The sequence below is a fragment of the Papio anubis genome, chromosome 10, assembly GCF_008728515.1.
Source record: "Papio anubis isolate 15944 chromosome 10, Panubis1.0, whole genome shotgun sequence".
Taxonomy (NCBI): domain Eukaryota; kingdom Metazoa; phylum Chordata; class Mammalia; order Primates; family Cercopithecidae; genus Papio; species Papio anubis.
In genome coordinates this window covers 81,941,960-81,965,206 of record NC_044985.1, presented here as the reverse complement: position 1 = coordinate 81,965,206, position 23,247 = coordinate 81,941,960, and the positions used below count along the sequence as shown (strand labels likewise).

Below are 23,247 nucleotides of genomic sequence, written 5' to 3'. Positions count from 1 at the left end.
AAGAGGTATCTCAGAGGTCAGATCCAGTAGAGCCCGGGGGTCATTCACAGCACTGTGGCCATCACTCTGTGCTGGAAAGCCACTGGCAGGTTTTGAGAAAGGGACAGAAATGAACTGATATTTAACCTCTACGGATTTGATGTCAGGGTGTATTGGAGTGAGGAGAAATGGACACAGGAAATGATGACAGCGGCTTGGACTACTGTCTTAAAACTGAGATTTTATCCTGAGAAAATTCCCTTTTCTAAGACAGGAGGGACCCTTAAGAAGTGGCTTATTTTGTAAGGTTGGGATGGAGATCAGTTTGAGAAGCCTGTTAGACATCCAAACAGCAATATCCAGTAAAATAAATAAATAAATAAATAAAAGTTAAATACACATGCCAGGAGTTGAGGGAAGTAGTCCTGGCTGGAAAAAAAAAAATTGGGATTTTTCAGAATATAGACAGTATGTAAAGCCTGAGAGATGAGGTGAATCTAGAAAGCAAGTGTAGAGAAAGACACCTGCGCTTCCCTGGGTTCAAGAAGATGAGATACAGGCTGGGTGTGGTGGCTCACACCTGTAATCCCAACACCTTGGGAGGCCAAGGTGGGAGGATTGCTTGAGTCCAGGAGTTCCAGACCAGCCTAGGCAACCCAGCAAGACCCCATCTTCATTTAAAAAAAAAAAAGTTTTTTAAGTTTTTTAAAAAAAGATGAGACACAGCTAGCAAAAGAGTGGAGCAAGAGCCGCTGGTAAGGGAGGAAGACAACCAGAGCCATGTGAAAGAAATCGTTTAAAAAGGAGAGAGTGATCCCCTATGAGGAAACTAAAATGCTGCTTCTATGTCAATCAAGATGAGGGCTGAGTCATCATATAGAGACAGCAATAAAAAAAAAATAAAATAAAAGATGAGGGCTGAGGACTGACCATTAGGTTTAGCATCATGGAGGTCCTTGATTTTAGGAAGAGAGCATCAGTGGAGCAGGAAAGGAAAGAAGGAGGGGTGGAAAGCTTAGGATAGCAGATACAGACAGCCCTTTGAGAGGCTCCATTCTAAAATGGACTGAAAAATGGCCAGGTACAGTGGGGCACGCCTGTAGTCCCAGCTACGCTGGAGACTGAGGTGGGAGGATCCCTTGAGCCCAGGAGTTCAAGACCAACCAGGGCAACATAGTGAGAGCTAGTCTCAAAAATCAAAAATAATAAAAAAAAATGGATTGAGAAATGGAGAGGCTGCAGGAGAAGTGGGGTGAAGAGAGATAAGAGAAATTACAGCAGAGAAAGGGAGCATTTGATGATAAGGAAAAGGACGAAGCAACTGCTGAAGTGGCATCCAGTGTCAGGCTCCAGAGGAGTGATGGGCTCTCTGACCAAGAGGAGGGGCTGATCTCAGAGACGGTGAGGCGAGAACAACCATGGTAACAGCAGGACGCAAAAGCACTGGCACAGAGGCAAGTGAGAGGCTGAATGTGGAAAGAAAGTCAACCCTCAACGTGTTAGACCAGTTAATGCTGCTGGTCTCTCTGAGAGGTAACTATGGAAATCTATAATAAGCCAAAGCAGCTGCACCCACAGCTGATGTGAACCTGGAAGATACAGCCATGTGAGAGGACCACGTCATTATTATGGAAGGGGTTCTTAGAATTGCCACCCAAGTAGATTCTGTCGGAGATGGGAAGAGAAAGGGAGGAAAGGGAGTGGAGAAGGCCACACACAATCTTAAATTCAATATTTCACTCCCGTTAAAGATAAGCTGTTTATAAGCTCCAGTGTAGGGCATGTAATTCTATGTAAAAACTCTGTGGTTCCTCTTTCCACATGTAAATCATGATCATTCTACATTCTGCTCTCTGGGAGCCCTCAAGGCAAAGAGACAACACGGCTCGAGGTATAGTAATAAAAGTCTGGGTACTATAAAATCCACCCTGAGCTCCAAGAAAAGAATAGAAAGAAGGAAGCTCTGAAAAGTACTGATTTACCAAAGTACAATGCAGTTTTGTAAATTTTTATTAACATCCTCGGAAATGAAAATGTCCACCTTGATACCTGAGGGGTTTTTTCCCTCAATTATGGCTATATATACTTTAAAGATAAACTATGAATTCTCCTTAAACTAAGTGCCTTGATAAAATAATGAGTATTAAATACATTTCAGACCACAGAAAGGACTTATCACAAGTCTTTGTGGTAGCTGAGGAGTGCCCCCTACAGACTGATATGCACAATGCAAGCAGATGAAGAGGAAAGAATTGAGCAGCAGTGTTTCAGGATTCTCAATAAGGCATCAATGAAAAAAGGTAAGAAACCTTTGCTGAACAAAATGTGACACTAAAGGCTAGGAAATATATGGACACTATGAATTCTTGTTTTCACATATTTGTAAACAGCAAGAAATGAAAAACCTTTGGACTTTTCTTCTATTTGACTCTCACCACCTATTGCCTGCAACTAAAGAAAACACAATGTATTAGTAAAGTCTGTTTTGTTCTTTGGTTACTTCATATCAATATTTGAATACAAATGAAAATAGTAAAAAGGCATTTTATTCTGCTGTGCAAAAACAACTACCTGGATTCAGAAATGATTGACACTAGATGTTAGCAACAAAAATAAAATGTAACATATCTATTAAAATGAAGTTAAATGAATTCTAGTTTGAGGTTTTATATTCCTTTTTGTAAAGACTCCACAGAGAAGTATTTGCCTTCTATGAATTTTATCACTTAAAACGTTAATGATTTTCAAACTAAAAATCACAAAAAGTCATGAAAAACATATCCTATGGTTAGCAATAGATTTAAAAATATATAAATCTATATATAAATGTCAAAATGTATTATTACACTAATATTCAATATTACACACTATATAGAATATATTACAATAATATTTGAGAGGCATAAAATTATATAGTATATAACCTTATCATAGTTAATAAATTTCATATATAACAATATACTCCAGTTTAATTTTCCATTTGTGAGAGAAAGGAGACAAAATATATACCAAAACCTTTAAAATTTTTATTAAAGATTTTTAAAAACTAATACTGGTGCCATTTAAATGTACCAATATGTTTGATGTCTTTAAGTTAAACTCAGAATTGTATAAAACCTTACCAATGGACAGAATAGTATTTATCCAAATTAACAGCCTTTTATATGATCTTTGAATAAATGTAGATCTTTGGAAAACTGCATTTAACATCATAAAATGTTCACTTAGACTCAATTTCACGTACACTCAGGAGATATACATAAATGTATGTGATTAAATTGATAAATTATACTTCCAAGCATTTTCATAAAGAATGTTTTTCACACTCAGAAAGAGGCAATTAGGGTCATGTTTTGATGGCTTCTTTTTCTTATGGAATTTAATAAGATATAATCAAATATTTATATATTGCTTCTTCTAAAATTTTTTAAATTGCATAATAATGAAATTAGAAAATATATTCTTTCCTGTAGATAATAAAAGCCAGTGTACTTACAAAAAACTGTTTGATGTATTAATCTTCCTAAGTGTTCTGCTTATTGACCTAATAATCACAATTGTCTCTTCTTTCCCTCTTCTAATAATATATACATGATGCATTCAGATGTTAAAATGCAGTACTTGTGGAAATGTTAGTTAAAAAATATTAACATATAGGCCCCCAAAATGTGCAGTTCTTTCGAATTAATGAAACTGTTTTTACATGTAATTAACCTCTTGAATGCACTCACTCTCATTATAGAATCCTTGCCAAAATGCAGTATTGCATTTTGGAAGGAAGGAAGAGGAAGGGAAGGGGAGGGGATGGGAGAGGAGCAGAAAGAAGGAAGAGAGAAAGAGGAAGACAGAGGGAAGGAATTAGGCAAGTCAGCCAACTGATTTAGGTAAATGAATCAACATTTATAAACGTGCACATTGTAAAATTAACAATTTTCAGAAGGAATTAATTTACAAGAATCATTTTGATTCCAAAATAAATGTTATTATTCCTAGATAACAAATATGAATAAAAAATCAAATGCCTTAAATATTATACAATGTCGATTATACAGTCTTATCTTGTGGAAATGTACAAAAGTACAATTAAGATAATTTTGAATAAACTTTTATTCAAATTGAAAACACAATTTTATGTTGCATATACTCCTTTGGCGTTTAGAAGATATCATAAATTCAGTTACTTCCTCATGCCCCAGAAAATGCGGATATTTTTTAGAAAGGCTATTGCTTTCATACTGTTTCTAACATGAAAAATGCTACCTTTTTTGGCTAATACAAAGAAACCACAATTAACAGTGAAACCATAAATACTTTCTGTGTTAACCACAAATGGCCTTTCCCATAGAGAAATGGCTTACATGTGTTCTAAATGTGTTTGGTTTCGTTTTGTATGGAAGGAGCTGTGGGTATGTTTTTATCTAAGAAAAGAATATGGCATGCACATGCACAACTTTCTAAAATGAGAAACACTCATTGAATTTAATCGGAGTTTCGTCTGGGGCGGAAATTCAGAATTAAGCTCCATGGGTGATGATTTTGGATTATCTGGACAGGACTTCAGGATCTACTTGCCAAACTTTCTTGGACTCTCAGTGCAACACGAGGCAGAAGGGACCTTCGCCTGTGTCCTATTATTGTAAGTGGTGTAACTATGGGCCGATCTCACCAGGCATAGCCTTCACACACTTTCACTTTATCAGTTTCGTTTGAGTCAGTCCCATACACAACTGTCCACTGCTCGTGACTCTGCTCTGCTTGAGTCCTTTGTGTGTGCCTGTGTGTGTGTAACAGTACCTCATTTCTTCAGTATTTCACATCCTGTGAACATCAGGAAGTCTATGGAAATCTACATATGTTGATGTTTATAATCATTTTTCTATTTAAATATAACATGTGCCGGGTCATCTTTATAACTGTTGGCAACACTCTGAGAATACATAAGAAAGAGGAAGTTCCTTTCAAAAATGTGACCTTTGCTCACTTGTATTACTGAGTCTCCTTGGAAAAGGTCTAAATGGAAATTAAACCAAATTTTTGTTTTGTGGTTTTTCAGTGGTCATATATAAAATAAAAAAATGAGGAAATCAAATTTAACAAATGAACAAATCAGGATTTGTTCAGAATACTCTCTACCCAGTTGAATTTATACCCACAAAATAGCACATCTAAGCAAAAAGATTTCCTCCATAGAAAGCATTTTTTAGAAAACTTTCTGGAAATATGTATCCCACTAAAGATTCATCTAGTCCTCTGTTATCTTAATAAGCTATAGAAGTACTCCAAAGAATAAAAAGGCAGCCCTCTTACCATTTGCAAGCTTAAGACAATAAACTGAACAATTGTTTTCTCATTTTGTTTACTTTGTATGTGCTAAGATAATTACTAATTTTAAAAGAAGAAAACTATAATCTTTGTGGCCCTGTAAATTATTTGACTTTTGAAAAGCTAAGTATTCATAGGATTGAAACTAGTTTTTTTAAGAAGAAAACATTCAGTTCAGAAATAATAATAAAACCCTTGTTTGACATCATGTAGACAAATCTATTAATTGACCTATGAATTTATTGCTTTTTTGTGAATTTGTGATTAATTTGAATATGGTTGTAAGTAATGCTAATGATCTGTGATTCAAAATTAGGGTTATTTTGGTTGGTTGGTTGATTTGTTTTCATGAGGATGAAGCCGGGGAATGTGTGGAGGCATCAGTGGAGGTGGGTCACCTTGCCTAGAGGGAGATGTAATGGAATTATCCACAGCTATAGGTCTTTTTATACCAGAGTAACTGTCCATTTACCCCCTTATGTTGAGCTATTAAATATACATAATAAAACTTGGAAAGTCTTTTATTCTGCTTTCACCCAATTACCTTTTTAAAAATGGATTCAAATATATATAGTCAAAAAACCAGTATTAGTCTTTGGTATGTAAGCTTCTCTGTTTGTAACTAAGATAGCTACCTATATTTAAAATATTGTCAGACATATACCACTAAAAGGGCAAGTGTCATGAGATATACTCTTATTTTGATTACAGTTTAAAACTTGATTACAGTTAAAAACCTAAAATATGTTCTTTATGAGAATTTTCAATATTTGGGGAATGAATGGCCACCATGGGTGAATGTTGAGAATTCTTTTGAAAGGAAATTTCTTACATTCGTTTTATAAATCAGGTGAACACAAAAGATAAGACTGTATGTTTTTAATACATACAGTTTGATTACAGTTAAAAACTTCAGACAAGGTACATAAAAGGTACAAGGTACATAAAAATAAAATCTTAAACTAAGGAGATAAACCATAAACACTTTTGGCTAATCCTAAGGTGTTTCTTAAAAAGGAATTTTAAGGTGATTCTTTTAAAATCCTAGAAATAATCTTAGTATAAGATGATGTTATAAGATATTAGAAAACTTAAAAGCTGTCTTATAACACCATCTTATACTTCTCAATATATTTCCATTTACCTTTCCATCTGCAATATTAACAAAAGAAAACAAATATAAGTGCACCACCTATAATCAAGACCATTGTTACTATCACATGAATATTAAAGCAATAATGTCTTGCAAACAGCATCAGTCTTATAAATGAAGTCTTAAAAACACACTCTCATCTTTTGCATTCACTTGATTTATAAAATGAATGTAAGAAATTTCCTTTCAAAAGAATTCTCAACATTCACCCATGGTTGCCATTCATTTCCCAAATACTGAAAATTCTCATAAAGAACACATTTTAGGTTTATTGTCCACCTCATTTGATGCTTCTTAAAGTGAGGTCTACGAACCACTTACATCACAATTTATTTCTGAAACTTGTTAAAATGCAGATTGGAATCTCTGAGGTGGGGCCTGGGAATATTCATTAACCATCCCTGAAGGGCTTCTGACACGTTCTGATGTTGGAAATGCCTTCAAATGGCAGCTTCAGGAGCACAGGGCCTTATTAACCTATCTGCCCCCTGCACCTGGACCTGGACCTGGCACAGAAGTGCACTGAGCAGAATGTAGTTGAGATGCATAACTGGCCTCCTGCCTGGATTACCTGAGACCGTAGCAGTCCTTCTCAGCTCACAGCTGGTCAGGGTGGCTGCCCGCATGCTCAAGTTCCCCACAGCATGCACCACGCACCCAGTGGGATGGGATGCACGGGCATGCATGGGCACCGAGGAACCCTTGCTTTGTATGTTACTGAACTGACCTGACATTCTAACCAGAAGATAAATTCTTGCAGGAGAAAGTTTTGTTTTGTTTCTGTTGCTCATTAAACATTCATTGTATAAGTGTTTATTGAGCATGTACTCCATGCCAAATGCCATGTTTAGAACTGATATGGAGCAAGAATAAAATAGACATATTTCTAGACCACTGGAAACCCCTTGAGTCCTGGAATGGTTCTCAGCAGGGATAATCTCATACCTAAGTGGCAATTTAGACGTGTGTACTTCCATCTACTAGAATAGTAGTGTCAGAGCATTTACAGCTTACATACATACTATCTCCTTATATACTTCCCTTTTGTATTTCTTATATATTACAGTTACAACCTCATAGATCCTCTTTCAATGATGTGCACAAGTAGGTAAGTATTATCTGTTAATTTCATTTAAGATTACTATATTGGGCATCATAAAATATATTTTTGTAATGGATAATTGGGTATAATATGGTTGAAAACCATTAACTTGGTGACTTTTTAAATATTAACTTGGAGATTTCCTTAGCACTAACCAGAGAGATATTTACAAAGTATTTATAAAAACACGTAATTTAATGGATTAAGTAATATAATTTCACTGGTGACCTCTTGACTGTGCTGTAAACTTTCCTTTAGTCAATAAAAGCTTTCACATAGTTCTCAGATATATGCATTAGTGGTCTGTAGTTTAATACCATGTCTCCTCGACTAGGTGACCAAGAGGTTTCATGGTTTGTCAGCTAATTAAGTTAACTATGGCCAGCACTTACTATATCACCCTAAGAACATTCTGACCAACTAGGTGGTGATCATTCTCTAAATGACTTTTTACATTCCAAAGAAGCAAGCAAAAATTACAAAAAAACGTAGGCGAGATTTATCCCACAAGGAACATATATACTTGATATTTTCTTACACTTAAAGGACAAAGAAAAGAAATGAAAATTACTCAGATGCTATTAAAAAGCAATAATAATTCTATAGCTTGGGAGCTCTTTTCTTCATTGAATTCTAAATCACAGAGACACTAACAAAGTTCTACTTTCTTTATATAAATGATAATTACTGCAATATCTGTAATTACGTATCTTACTCTGGCTTACGCTGACGCTGAAACAACAGCAACTGATACAGCCCTTGTATTTGTAATTCAGGTATAGCAGGAGTAATCAGTCTTTGGCATTAGACAATATGCTTTATCAGCAAATGAAGAAGCAAAAATGACACCAAATGATGACAAAGGAATGACCCAGAGTAGTTCCACTGAGCTTTTATCACCATACTGTGTGAAGACCGTCACTGTACAAGGAATGGCTCTTCTCAGCTAAGCCCTCCCCGTCGAGTCAAACTTGTGTTTCCCTTTTAATGAGAAGTAACCACCAGGATGCCTATTACTTAGCTTGCCAGAATGACTACAGATTTATAGGAAAGAGGTAAAAGTAAACACAAATAATTTAAAATGCATTAAGTAAGAAATGCCTTCTTGAACTAAACTATGTTGTACATGTTATCAAAAATGACAGAAAATATTTGTAAATCTTATATTTTCCTTTCTACAAGAAAAGTGGTACCCATGTCACTCAGTTCAGCAGTGCAAACAGTTGAATGCAATGGAAAACTCTTAAAAGTACTGAGTAGCTTTTACTAAACTAAGAGTTCTTGAACGTCAAAAAAAAGGCGGGGGGGGTCGTATGAAATGCATCATTTTCTTAAAATTATTTTTTCAAGACTTTTGATCACCTGGGCCACAATCAATGTACTCTATGCATTGATGTAACCATCTCTTCATTCAACCAGTAGAAAGCAGAAACAATGGATGTAATGTGTTAAGACAAAGGCCTAAGACATGTTAGGCCATAAACATGTACATATGTGAAGTGCAGAGTTACTCCCTTTCAAAGGATGATGTGGAACACAAGACAAACTCCTACGTGGTGTGCAGTAGTGTCTGAGCCTTGCAGATGCAGAGTGCTCAGGATTCTGCAGTATTTGATTGATTTTCATTTATTCCAATACCTCCTTCTACAGCTATTGTTTTTAGTCCGAGCTCTGATACAAAAGAGCTGCAACTCAGGAGGAACAGATATTATGGAGAGCTTCAGAGCTACTTACTGCTTGTCAGAACAGTGAAGAGAACTAGAAAACTTTGGAAATCTATAAACCAGAGAGTACCATCTCAGTACAGCCCACAATTCTCTCTGCTTCATCCCAAGATTTCCAACCCATTCCTTTTCCTTCTTTCCTCAGGAAGATAATGGAAGAAAAATAGCTTATGTATTTCCATGTGAGTATCCCCAAAAGAGAAACAAGGAGTAAATGAGAAGTAGTCATAATTATCTGCCTCATTCCATCCCCAACTGTAATCCTCCTGACCCCAGAGACAGAATGCACATGGATTTAATTGGGATCCCAGGACACACACACAAAAAAAGGCTCATCAAAAAAGATCATGCTCTCAGGTCTTAGCATTCATACCTACCACCGAGCCCTGCTGAAGGGGCAGAGTGACTGCTGGCTGGCAGTGTGTTTGAGGGACCTAATCCAGGTTAAACTGTGTGTGCTGTGATGAGCAGTTTCACAAAGACGTCCTCACTCCTCAAAACTCATGTAGTCCTGCAGGTTCACAGGAAAAATGTCAAAAAGGCAATTGCCACATCCAGCATTTAACAAAATCATATTGGTTTTCACTATTTAGCTATAAACAGTCACTAAGGCTTTAAGCCCTTTATTCTTTCTCTTTACCTCCTACCACTTTCTCACTGTTGATAGTGGACATTCTAATCAGAATATATCTTTCACACGTCAGCTTAAATCACTTCTGTAGGGTGGCATCCCCAACTCACACCATCGAAATGACTCCCCTCTCATAAACCCTGCACTCTCTCTTTTATAACACTTGTTACACTTGTATTCAAAGTTTATCTTTTCTGGGAGGGCAATCCCAGCACTTTGGGAGGCTGAGGTGGGAGGGTCACTTAAGGCCAGGAGTTCGAACCCAGCCTGGGCAAAGTAGTGAGACCCCATCTCTACCAAAAAATTTTTAAAAATTAGTGGGGTGTGGTGGCACATGCCTACAGTCCTAGCTACGCAGGAGGCTCCAGCAGGAGGGTCACTTGAACACAGGGGTTTGAGGGTACAATGAGCTATGATCACATCACTGCACTCCAGCCTGGGCAACAGAGTGAGACCCTGTCACTGAAAAACAAAAAATTATCTTAGAATGAAAATTTCATGACAGCGTGGACCATCGTGCATCAACACGATATTAACAATGTCCGTTCCTTGCATGGCATAGGTGTTCAATAAAATATCAGTTGAAGAAGTGAATAATATTTTAGTATCAGCTGATGGCAAATATTTTCTGTCATGGGACTCAGTAATAAATTCTCCAGTGAACAGTAAAGCTGTGGATAATATGGATTAACTTTAACATTGCTGTAAAGATGTTAAATTCTTAACATCAAACCCTGCCACCTTTTCCAGGTTCACCTTGCGCCAGATTTCTCTTGCTGTTCATTCACACTATTCTTTCAGTTCTCTGAGTGCACCATGGACTCCTTTACCACTGTGGTTGTTTTAAGGGGCTATTTTCTTTGCTGGAAATGTTCTCAACACCTCCATCTTGCATCTGTTCCTCATATTCTTTCTCACAGTTGAATTTTGCATTTATTTCTATAACCTTTCAATTCCTCACCAGATCGTGCCATCTGTGAAACTAGGACAGTATCTCTTTATGTTCACTATAGTATCCCAATGCCTAGCACAATGTAGGCACCTGATAAATATTGTTGCATGATTAGATGAATGAACAGATGAATATATATTTACTGTGCCTTAGATCATCCAATTATATTACCATCTTCTTATTGGTATTTATTGCAATGTTGCCTTTGAAACTATACATTTTTCTATTATTTATAAAGTTGCTACCACCATAGAATGCAAGAAAGTAAAAAATGTGCCACCTACTCCATAATTTTTCTCCTTTCTCAAACCAGGAATTTTCCACAGATATACATCAGATTTACCAATTCCCAGATTTCTCCAAGACTATGGCCAGCCTATAGGAAAGGCCGATCTTTGCATCTTCGGCTTTGGCATTATAACTTTGAACCGTGGTCTGTCACATTCAGTGGCCCCTAGCTTTGGTCCTTGACAGATATCAACTAAATTACTACTCCATTAACGAGTCCTAAGGACTAGACCAAGGTGGATTTAAGAGCTATGTTAGGCCAGTGCATTCAAATATATCCAAATCACTCACATTTTATGGGAGACATACTCTCTGTCTTCCACATACAGCAGAGATGCACTTGCCCCCTGTTACCCATCTCAGGGTGGATGACTGGAATTGGTATTTTGATTTCTTGCCTCAAAATGGTAAGGTCTGACATCACCCCTCATCAGAAATATCTAAAATTGATTTCTTAAAATGGGATGAAAATGACTTTATGGATTACACAATGGGAGGCTAGACACTGAATTAGACTCAGAACAAATAGATAAAAATTTACTTTGCTTAGTCTCAGGAGTCCTCTGGGCATAGGCCACTTGACAGCATGCAGAGCATTGGCTAGCATTCTTTTCTTTCTCCTCTTTTAAACCACAGGTCATCTTAAGTAGATGTACCCAGTTAGTCAATCCAACAGACTTTTTGCTGATCTGGGACTGATTGTGACAAAATATGTGGAGTGTTGACTTTGGTCACCAAACCCTAGCTATTCAAAACTGCTGACGTGCCAGACACAGGTTTCCTTATAGACATATGTCAAAGGCACACTGCGTGCTCTGGCTCCCAAGCAGGGATTTCAGAGTTGTTGGCTTCCTAGCTTGCAATTTAAACCCTCGGACAAAAGTATTCTTCTGGGTAGTGTGGGTTCAGCGTTTGCAAGCTTTAAGTTGTTTAAGCTGAGTTGCCTCAAAAGGCAATTACTGGCAGCATTTCACTATCTTTCTGCTCTTTTGATGTGGCATTCATTTTGTTTGAGGCATTTGCCTAATTTTGGAGGTATGAAGATTCTGTTAGGATTACCACTCAACCCTTCCTGGGGTTGGAGAATGGGTAGTCTCTGTACAAACCACAGAGCCCACTGCATAAATTGAAACACTAAAAAGACACACACACACACACAACTGTACATCTAGCATAATGAATCCAGCATCTAGGCAAAAACAAGCTGATGTTTACAGATTACAGGGTAACAAGGGGTTACCCTCTTCGGTTGTCACACTTTGCCCCCTTCTCTCATGAGACATTGTAATAACTGTTTTGAAAAGCAGCAAAAACAAAAGCAAAACAACACCCTGCCTTTAGATTAACATTGGAAAGGTATATTCACAACTCTTTTCCCTGACTGTAACTTTACAAAGATCTTGTGGCCTTAAAAAAAATGTCTTCAAAGTGCGAACATATCCATCTTCACCTAGAAGAGTGAGCCAGGTGGGTTTCAGAACTGCATGAGTAGAAGTAGCAACCGGGCCTGGAGAATAAGCCCACATGTCCTTAGCAACAGGTCAGCATCTGCTAAGTCCCTAGATTTTGAATTATAACAGGTAGGACCTCAGTAAAAATCTAAAGTCCTGTGGGCACTGGAAGAAGGGAAGAGTTTAAGCTACATGCCAAGTAAGCTTCCAGGTGGAAATGGGCCATGCTGAGACACAAAAATAGAGTTGCTTTCGAAAATCAATAAGGTCCATTCCTTGGATTTGAATAAGGACAATGTTTTTTCTCTTTCAATGAACTTTTGTTTCTGGAAAGTAAAATGAGGACAGATAGACTTTTGAAAAAGGTTGTAACCAATGGATCCATTTTCATTATCTATTTCAAAATGATCCACTTTGCTTCACTGGATTCTTACTAGCTTAAAAATTCAAGTTGTTAACGCAAATTTTTAAAATAGTGTGGTGATGAGAATCAGTGTGAATATGTTAAATAATTGTGCACTTTTATATACTGGGCATGAATATTACTAATGGTTCAAAATCTAAGCTGACTTTTCTTTGCAAAATGACTAAATCATTCTCACATTCTCAGTACTAATGATGTTACTCAGAATAATCTCTTTTAAAAAATACTTGTGACTTTTTAAAAGCCTTTGCCACAAAATATCTAGTTGCTACTAATATGAATTCAGGAAGCATGGAGTTAAAGAAGTTGGCTTTTTTTTTTTTTCTTAAATCTGAACAATTGGAATCAGCAGTTTGCATTATTTTAAAAATGAATGCTTAGAATCAGCAATTTTCTTGGTTTTTTTTTTTTAAAGATCTTGAGGGTTTTTTTTATTTAAAGTGGAAAACTACATTAAGTGCAAGGCAGTCAACAAAGAAGCAGCCATAAAGCCTAAGTATTCCTAGAGTTATAAAATATGTCCATTGTGCCAATTCCACTGCCAACAATGAAGTTTTAAGCATTAATATGCCTTCATTGCAGTTTTAATGCCTTAATATTGACTCTATAGCTCTTTTGGGTAATTTTGCTTTCTCTGGTACTTGAAAGGTGATGATGTCAGCGTTCTTCGCACTGATTCATATGCAGGTTGATGAAGCTGAGTTATTTATTGAGTTCCATTATATTTTCTATAAACATTAGTTCTCAATAAACAGAGACATTTAGCCGAGGGTTTATTTATTAAATAGGTACTGTACAGATGGTTTTGCCACACATGATGTGCTGCAGAGGATATTACTCAGGAATAATCAGCTGTGTTATAGCTTGGCTAAATTAATAAGATGATAATGATGAAATTGATGCTTTTGAGCTAGGCTTGGTAAATGGTTTTTGCATAAACAAACTGATAAATTTGAGAAGCAATTACTTGCTTGTCAAAGATAAAAACACAACAGGGCCCATTTATAGTTAGGTCCTATTTATTTTTAAAGATTGTACCAGATTTTATGTTTAATATGCTGCAATTAAAAAATAATACTTAAATGAAGAAGAATAAAAAAACTTTGAGTTCTTCAAATCTGAAGAAACAGCATTGCTTGATTAGACATCAAGAAAACTTTTTTGCTGCATCTGGAGGGAAATATATCTGAAAAACAACAGTGTAATATTCTACATAAATTTTTTCATCATATAGGCATATTGCACAAACTGCTGATTTACAACTCCTGCTACTCTGTTTTTCACCCCCTTCCCCAGAACACACTAACACACAGACGAAGGGAGATACACACACTTAATAAAGGGCTCTACAGAAACTTGTTTATCTGGTTCCCAAATAGCAAAGGAATTATTTAACCTACTTAATGACATTCTCCAAAAATTACAGTATTCGCCCATCTTCTTCAATGAAAGGTTGTTCAGTGTTTACCTGAAGTCTGAACATGAAAAATACATACCTATGGATGAAATTTACTGATATATTTTCATTACATGATGCTGGCTTTTTGCACTGTAAGAGTCGACCTGACTTCTAAAATCAAGGAAACATTAGCTTCCCTTCTCAGCTTTAGCAGAATCTTTTAAAGCCCTTAGGGCCCACCTTTTAGACCTGGATATGCTTACATAAGTTCCATTAATATCAATGTGGGCTATAAAACAAATGTATATTGTCTACATCTGTGTGTGGAGGGGTAGGGGGTATGTTTTAAACTATACAAAAAGAACCTACAGGCTATCTCTCTATATACTGCAGCATCTTATCAAAAGCTACTAAATAGCAGTTTTCATTTTTCTCCTCTTTAAAGAGTCTATCATTACCAAAGGTAAGTGTTAGCACATTCTTACTATTTAGATATATTTACTGGTATCTACAATGAACTATTTGTCATATAGAAAGGGAATCAGACAAAAAAATAAATATTTTAGTTTTAGATGTTAGGAACCAAAACTTTTGTTTCATAATACATCTATTTAAAAAAAAAAAAGTAACAGAGGCAGAGACCACCACTATTCAAAACTATACCATGATTGTGAGATGAATAAGATACTTGTTTCATTCAAATAGTTATCTTGTCTTTTGTAAAAAAAATACTTTGATTTCCTTTATGAAAAATGTGTTAGCTTAAATTAATGCTGTGACCATTCAGTGCAAGCCACAGTGTGAGAATGAGTATTTTGCATTTTATTGTTTGTGTGACATAAAATGAGCTCCAGGAAAATGGTGTATACGTGCATGGTAGAAATTCTATCCCTCTGGGAAGCTCAAAAACACCAAAATATTTATTTTCTCAGGAAATGGCAGTAAGTACTAAAATGTAATGATCATAAATAAATAAGAATGGGCAGAATTGTTTTTAACAATATGTAACAGATTTTTATTACAAAAATTCATAATACACTGGTCTGATATCAGAAAGCCTAATGATTTGTTATAAAACTTCAGTGGTGATTTTCTCCTCCTGGTTAATTGGAAACAACTGCTTCCCAGGACTAATTGCAACTCTATCAAAAAAGAAAGGTGAGCACAAGTATGTCTTAAGGGAATGTAAAAACTTTGAAGGTGAGGGCCCATAAACCGAATTAAAGGATGAAATTTAAAACCATTCCATAAGCTATGCTTTCTAGAGACTGTTGCAATGAACATCAAGGAAATAAATCCAAAGAGTTTTCCAGTGATGGTATCAAGAGGCATGAAAGCATAACACACTGACATGCCTTAGATAGTGAATCCACATTGATCAGCTCACAAATTGCTTATTGTTAATAGAAATTCTACGTTGGGTTTGAAATGTCATTTGCTTTACCGAAAATAATTTTTAGTAAGTGCTTAGCAGAAACTGACTGCTTGAAACTGGTCTGCATTACCTAAGAGCACTGATCTGCGCGTGAATGCTGCCCTAAGCTGTAATCTTGGTAAAAATCCTACCTAACATGTACGATTTAGTTGATACTTGAAAAATTCAAGATATTTTAAATTACCTAAGAAATTAAAGAATGAATAAGTGCAATGGTAGCTCTGTGTTTCTTGTTCTGCTATTAAAGATTGCAATATCTGAACTGATTTCTCTTGATTTCCAATGTGCATGATCCTATGTCACAAACCTGAGTATCTGGTTTTGTCCTTCCTTTTATAAATACTCTGCAATGGTGATTCCCAGTAATACATGGCACACTCTTGACAACTAATACAAGGGTTATTTGGTTCTAATACTGAAAGGATTTGTAAAAATTTGCTGTTTATTTGGCAGTCTAATGTTCAAAAAAAACAAGTAATGCTGAACTTAGGAATCATATCTTGACATAAAAATTGTCACATTTGTAAAGTTGTTTCTAATCAATGTTCATGTGACACACTTTTTATCAAAAAAATAGGGAAATATTCTAGTTAAAGTTCACAGATATAGAAAAAGGGAAACCATTTTACTAGTCATAACAAATAATTTTGTAATTCAAAAATTGTATTGTCTATGTGCTTTATCACATATTTTATCAATATATACTAATTTATATTCACCATTTGCTATATTTAATAGTCCTATATTAAATGTTGGTAGATCTATTCAATTAAATAATCAAAATGAGAATCAAAGCTCTCGTTTTGACACATTTTGACAGCTATTTTTGGTTTATGGTTTTAAAAATTGTACTGTTTCACATTTTAATAATAAATTATATTTTAAGAATAACAAAACACTCAGAAACATTTACCCAGTTCTAATAGACATAAGCAAAACAGTTCTAATATATTTATTTGCAGTGCCAAAATGTAGTCATGGTTTCTTGTGTTTAAGAAATTCTCCCCTTTGTGTTAAATAATTTTATTAGTTAAAATAATCAAAATCACATTCATTACATGATTATTTCACATGCAATGAAAAACACTGGATATAGCAGTGGTGAAATTATAAACTCTAACAGAGAACACGGACTCCTCCTTATAGACACACATCGGAGCAGGCTCCTCAGCTAGAAAGCTGAATTATGCCGATTACAAAGCAATTGTATAAGATGGCTTGCATAGATTAGAACACTAAGCAACCATTCAAAATGAGAGTGGGAGAATGTCAAAGGCACCAAGTAGAAGAGAATGATGAATTCCTGCCACTCTGTCTCTTAGACTCGGTCTCTTTCATATTTACTTTTCACTTCACTCCTAGATATGGGTATGTGTCTCCAAAGGCTAAGAATGCATTCATTCATTTATTCATTGTTTCTTTCATTCATTTACTGAGTACCTGATATGTGCACTGCAGGAATGTTAAAAATGAATCAAGCAAGGGTCCTACCTCAGAAAGCTCAGAACAGTGGGGGAGACAGCAGAGTGTAAGAGACGTGTATCCCAGTATCACCAAGTAAAGTACAGCACAGAAGAAAAATTCATTAACAGGTAACAATTGAACCAACATGCTCAGCTCTTCTATGTGCATGAAAACTGAGGTATCGTAAGTCCTGGGAGAAACCAGGAACATGAAGTCTGAGGTTGAATTGATGAAAGAATATAGTAGATACCCAAGCAGAGGTTTTCATCCCATAACATGTTCCCTGAGATAAGAAAGGAGAAAGTGGGACCAAATGTCCAGTTCCAAAATGCAAGAAGATGTGGGAATGGAAAGGAAGGTAAGAGACAGATGATGGACAAATAACTGAAAAAAGTCCTGTCAATGTTGGAAATGTCTAGATCTTCTGAAAATACTATTCTTTGAGCAGTTCATAATTATTTTCTGCTTATATCCCCAAAGACTTCTTTATCTTGGGTAACAACAGCTTTTCCTTTTCACCCATTTATTCCTCTGCTTCTCTGCTGAGATTCCCAACAAAGATGCCAATTAGTGCCAATTGTCATGATGTTCTGAGATGTAGACACCTGTCTTCTAATAACTGGACTGAGACCACCAACTCATTTCATACAGACCATCAAACAGACATCAACTAGTAATGGCCTACATTTACTATCAACCTGGGCTCAAGCCAAGACCTTCTCCCATGGAACTGCTCAGCATTCTTGATGGCAAACAACACGTTCAATATGTGCTCACTCTACTCCAATAAATGGACCAGTGCCTGTGGCAATAAGTGCCACTAAATAATCATGTTTCTCTCTCATTCTCTATGTTACCACCCTATCTGACCTTTGTAGAGTCAGCCTCTCTTAAGCAAGTATTTGTAAGACCCACTGAAGTGGAATGCAGATTAAGACTTGCGCACAATTTTTTTAAATATGGAAACTACATTTACATATTCATGTCCCACCATAAGATGAGGAGGTAAAGAAGGCTGCTGTATGTTAAATTCCAAGAAGCAAAATAAACAGTATCAACATCAGGGATGCATGAATTCCATGTAAAGTATTTTATAACCATCTGCATATTGTAGTTCTTTAAAATAATCTTTAAAGTAACTTTAGAGTACTTAAGTTCTAGATTCTCAGGTTCCTGTATATATGCTGAACATTAAAGGGGAATGTGTTTCTTTTTCCAATGTTAGTCTAAATTATCAAAAACACACACCAAAAAAAGGTTTAGATCAAATGACATTATTTGAAGAAATTAAGAGATGAAGTCCTAAAGAAGTGCAGGATACAGAGAAATTATTTTTAGTTCTGGTGGTAAGATATAGGATTGAAGAAATAAGAGTTAGTCCCTAGAAGGGTAAAAAATTTGTTGGGATGGGAATGCTTCAGGGATATTAATGTAACAGAATAAAATGTACCTTATATGGAAAGACCAGAGGCAGGAAGGGCAGGTGGAAGGTAATAATAGTTGCCCCAGAAAAGTCTGAAGTGGGGAGGGGCATTTCTTAGAGAGAGTGTTGGTTCAAATGAATAATTAGGGAGAGGCTGTGGACTTACAAGGAAATAAATTTGACCCTAAGAGGTACCTGGGTATATGGAAGACAGTGAGCTAGCAACAACAATCAATCAATCAATCAGTCGAGGGAGAAAAAACAGAGGAGGTCAGAGGTAGATGCAGATGCAGATGTGGATGAATTTGGATGGGACAAAATCATTTCAAAGTGCTCGTGAGACAGCCAAGCATGGCTATCTCACTAGCACTCACAATTTCTATCTACTTTGGGAGTCACCTGAGAACGTATATTAAAACACAGAAGGTAGATGAAAATGTAAGACTGCAAAGCTACAAGACAAAAAGACATACAACCTAGTCCCTCAGAAGTACCTTGTCTAACCATAGAGAGAATAGTGCACCTTCCCAACAAAACCAAAGAAAAAAAGAGTAAGAGTTAAATGCAAAATGTTGGCAATGCAAAGCATTTAAATGTCTACACATTTATTCTTTATAATATAATATCTCTAATTTTAATAACCTAGAAATTTTGGAATTCTGAGTCATGAAAGCTGAAGGTTGTCACTGTGGAGCAGTAACTCTCAAATGAGGATGATTTTTTCCCTCCAGAGGACATTTGTCAATATCTAGGAATATTTTTGGTTGTCACAACTGAGAGGTATAAGTGACATCTAGTGAGTAGAGACCAGGGATGCTGCTAAACATCCTACAATGCATAGGATACCCCCACCACAAAGTTACATGGTCCGAAACATCAATAGCGCCAAGAAACTCTGCTATAAGTCACTTTGGTTCTTTGCTTAATATTATCTAAGATACTTGACCAGTAAAGTCCACCAATGAGATGAGCTAATATATTACCTGACTTCTATTTGAGTGCTTAAGATAGTTATTCAAGGTACAAGGAAGACAGTAATATGTTCTAAGGTAATTTCTACCATAATCATAAGTAACGTTCATGGCAATTTGTATTATAAGTATGTACTTAAGCATTTAGAATTTCAGGTATTTAAAATGTTCAACACTTTCCAGTGTAATTGTGTTTTCTACATTTCTGTTTTCCAAAAATCCATCAATTAGTTCATTCCTCACAGTTCCAATCCTTTAAAATGTTAAGATAACTTAGTAGATACAGAAATGTACCTTGGCTGACTTTATTGCTATCTTTCCTCTTTGATACCATATAACCTCTCCAGCACTTAAATTCCACTACACTCTGATGCAAGTTGTTTTGTTATTTATGCCCATAGATCTCTATGAATACTTATTTTGCTTTTATGCAGATTTTATTTTGGCAATGCTGCTATTGTTGTGTAAAAATGCCTTCACCTAAGCCCTCTCACAATGAAGCCAGCCACAGAACCACTTAACGTCTGTGATTTACAGTTTACAAGGCACTTCCATGACATCGTCTCACTCCTCGGGACAGTATGTGATACCATGTGTTACCTCATAGCACATGCCACGAATTATCACCGTGTTGGGAAACTTTGGCTTAGAGATACTCTTGAAGATTGGGCCCAGACCTTGAGCCCAAGTTATGTGACTCTGGGTCCATTTCACTACATCCCTTACCTGATTGTGGGGAACACACTGAGTGCCCCTTCCTCCAAGCTCCAGGCTCCACGTTCACAAGGTCTGTCACTGTGTCGCCATCTTTTGTGACACAGCTTGTGCAGACAAAATAAAACGTCCAATTTCTGAGGCTGCTATTAAATCTCAAAAAACAGGCTGCTTCAATGGATAAGATTTTGATTACCACACTTTTTCTGGGCAGAGACGTAAGCTAACCATTCAAATGGGGCTAAAATATTCTGTTTTAGCCAATCCATCAATTCTCAGTAGGAAATGTTAGGTTACTAGTTTAAAATATTAAATATGAGAAGATTCCATTAACATGGATTTCTTTGTTGGATATTCACAGAAGAGTTTCCATGTGAAAAAGAATTCTGCTGACGTATGTCGATATTCGCTTCCACTGCTAATGAGAGGTCCCCTTGGTCTCCAAGTTTCTTAGTCTCTTCCTCTCTCCAGCACCACCAAACTCCTCTTAACGTCTTGGAAAATGGGTACTGAGGTAGTGGAGTCAGTTGTCAACTGACAGCTCTGAGATATGACTAGAGATGATCAAACATTATTTGGGATCTTCTCTGAACCACACATGGAAAAGTGGAAAGTGTTCTTGGTAGCTGATAAGAACTCATGAAGAAATGTAGAATAGAACCAGAGAAGGCACCTTAGAGTTCAATTGTCCAACAAGTTCATTTTCAGCTGACAAAACTGAGCCTCAGAGAAGAGAAACTTTAACATAAATTATGATCATTGCAAATTAAAATGATGAACATCTCTCCTGTCCATTTACCTTCTGCAGATTATCTTTCATTCCAATGCACCAAGTACCATTTTCTCTGGATTTTTTTTTCCTCCTGTTGTTGACTCGTCTTTCTCAGTGCTGTAAACTTCTTGTTGACTCATCGCTGAAATGAATTATTTGTGTTTATTTAACATTCAGTCTGCACTTTTTTCCTCATGTTAAATATGTGGACTCTGGGACTACCTGGATTTGAATCCTGCTTTTATCCGATGTTGGACAAGAGACTTAATCTCTCTGGCCTGCAATTGCTCATCTTTAACATGGTGATAAAGTTGTGGCTACATAATAGGTGTTGGGAGACAATAAAATGAGATTATAGATTTTAGTAGAGAGAGAGCGTGTGTGTGTGTGTGTGTACCAGGTGCATCAAGGCACACATGCTGCGCACCATGCCAGGCACATAGTAAATACTCAATGAATGTCAGTCGTTATTTCCAAGAATAATAGATGTAATTATCAAAATTTTGGTTCTGTAATTGAATTCAATACACAAATAAATGTCACAAACCAAGTCACCTAATTGATCACTATGTTTTTCCTGAGAGTTGGAGCTACAAACATGTCTTATGAAATAGTAGCCATTCATTGACTAGCACTGTGTGCCCAGCCCTGTGGCAAGAATTATTGTTGTTTTGTCCTGTTTGAACCTTACAACAATTGAACCTGTTTTTCTGTTTGCAGATGAGAAAAGTTAACCAAGTCTGAGAGGTGAAATGACTTGCCAAAGGTCACTTACAGATATTGGAGACAAGACAGGAAACAAGAGGTGCCTCATTTCAAAGCCCTTTCTATCTAAACCACTTTGATTTTTCCTCCTCTTGAATATGCCCTGCTCTGGAAAGTGTGTAATCACGTTCCCAAACTGTGCATACAGAAAACAAGCGATGTGCTATGTAACCGCAAAACTTTAAGGTCCTCATCCCTCTAACGCTTCTGCCTCTTTTCTTTGACATCTACCACTTACTTGTCTCAAAGTTTCATTCCACAAAGTCTGGATTTTAATTGTAAACTTTCGTGACACACCTCTTCCTGCCTAATCATATAGCCATTATTATATCTTAATTTATTAAGATATAATATTTATATCTTAAATTACTAAAATGGTTCAGAACAAAAGCAGTTAAACCTCATCATAGGCAAACTCAAAAAATTGTTTATAGTTCACAAACCTGATGCTATCCATACAAAATAAAATTAAAGCATTTTATTAATGGTTTATTGCTTCCAAAAAATCCCATACCAAGTGTGCTGCCTGTGAGAATCTACGAAGACATAAAATCACATATTGCAGGCATCCCATTCCGTGGAAGATATCAATTCAAAAGAGTAAGGCCTAGTTTTTTTTTCTGGCAATGGAAGTTTAATAGATGTTGAATGATAGAAAAAACAATGCACTAAAAAGTAATTTGTGTTATTTTTCTTTTGGTGAGGAATACTATTTAAACATACACGTGTGTGTGTGTGTGTATGTGTGTGCATGTGTAGTATGTGTTTGCTTTTCATAAAGCCTCTAAATAAAATTGGAGAGTGTACAATCCAGGAAGCTCTAATGTCAATCTTTATTTTACAGGCACCAAAATGTATATCAGAAGAAATTGTCATTCCTCATGACACTTCACATGTACTGCATTGTTTTAATAGAAAATTCTAAAGTTTCATTATGTTAATGTTGAGCAATGAAAATAAAACATCATAAAAAAATAAGCACTTTTTGGTGATTGGCTATAGCAATTTTCTGTCAGCTTCGAGCACGATAAAAGCATACTGAATGGAGATAGAACAAACACCAGGAATCCAGCAGCACCAAAAATGTTTTACTGGATCCCTGCAAATCTAGTGTTCATAAGTGCCAGCCAAATAAAATGCAACTTCTTCAACAAACTATGTGATAATTGTTCCAGAGAAGAATAGAATAATTCTTCCTATACACCAATGCTGAAAGAAAGTATCCAAATAACATTTCTCATTCAAAGTGATGGACAAAGTGACACATTTAAATTTTAA

The 23,247-nt window shown here is 36.1% G+C and overlaps 1 long non-coding RNA gene across 3 annotated transcripts; it reads left to right on the top strand.

The window, feature by feature from the left end:
* The first annotated feature begins 1,398 nt into the window (after positions 1–1,398).
* On the top strand, positions 1,399–22,942 carry LOC103876423. 3 transcript variants are annotated; one of them, XR_004176613.1, is made up of 6 exons: positions 1,399–1,870; positions 2,138–2,279; positions 7,521–7,562; positions 8,333–8,611; positions 21,925–22,009; positions 22,814–22,942. It is a non-coding gene; the product is annotated as an uncharacterized LOC103876423 (long non-coding RNA). The 3 variants fall into 3 exon arrangements; XR_001893509.3 differs by lacking the exon at positions 8,333–8,611; XR_004176612.1 differs by lacking the exon at positions 22,814–22,942 and having other exon boundaries at positions 21,925–22,278.
* The last annotated feature ends 305 nt before the right edge of the window (positions 22,943–23,247 follow it).